This window comes from Garra rufa, chromosome 9 (genome assembly GCF_049309525.1).
Source record: "Garra rufa chromosome 9, GarRuf1.0, whole genome shotgun sequence".
NCBI lineage: Eukaryota > Metazoa > Chordata > Actinopteri > Cypriniformes > Cyprinidae > Garra > Garra rufa.
Window position 1 is genome coordinate 4,857,791 of NC_133369.1, and position 1,218 is coordinate 4,859,008.

The following is a 1,218-nucleotide window of genomic DNA, read 5'->3' on the forward strand; positions in this document are numbered from 1 at the left end:
CCTACACTTTTCTAATTGAAAATCCTGTTTATTCGGATATGTGTCTTATTTCTAAATTAAATCGGGGTGCAAATGGCGCTTTGTTGATCTTAAGTTGTTTTGAACATTGCTTCTGGATGAATTTTGGATTTCTGGTTCATTTTCTTTTCTTGTCAGTTATTTGAACTGAAATCAGACCGTATCAGGTATTCTCCCATATGCATTTAAAGTCTGCCTAGTGCGCTGACGGGCCTGTCTGATCCATCAAACTTAACTTATTGCCTGGCAGGAAGTGTGATGTGCTTGTTCTGCATTTGACACTGATCTTAGCCGGTAAATTTAAAAAAATCTTCGCTTCGTTCACGTCTCGTCTCTCTCCTCCACTGCACCTCTTTCATTCTTTACCCGTCATCCTTCTGCCGACAGATGACACGTAAAGCAGGGGGTCCCGCATTTCAGCCTCACCCCCTTCAGCTCGGCATATGTCCATTTCGACACCTCTATAGCAACACTCTACACTTGCTTTATAAATCCCCCAAATCCTCAGAATAAAACCCTCTCGCTTTCAGGCTCTGTTCCAACACCCACTGAGTGGCCTTGTCTGCCGCCTATATAGTCTTTTAAGACAGTAAATAGAACCTCATTTGGAACCTCATCAAATAACGCTCATTCAGTGTTTGTATTTATTTATATAATCTTATATTTTGAAATTCAAATGTAGTAATGGTAGATGACTGGAAAAATTACTTCATTTTTTAAGCCTTTTTTTTGTTTTATTTATTTATTTATTTTTAATACAGGCAATATATTTTGAAATAGCTCTTTTTATATTTTCAGTTTTATTTTAGTTTAGGTGTGATTTTGTAGTTTTTAATACATTTAAAATACATAAATACATACATTTATTATTATTTATTTATTACTTTTTTTATTTATTTTTTTAAATAAAATTTTTAGTAATTTTGCCATTTTTATTAGTTTTATTTTTTTAATATTTGTATCTTAGTATAAGTAATTTTAATATTTCATATATACATTTTGTATATATCAACAAACTTATTTTTTCAGCTTTTGTTTTTATCTTCATTTGTATATTTTCAGTTTTATTTTAAATCTCGTTTTAGTAATTTGTTATATGATTGTCATTTTTAATAGTTTCAAGTTTTTAATTACAAAAACAATAATATTTGTATTTTGTATTTTAGTATTAGTAATTTTAATATTTCAAATATACATTTG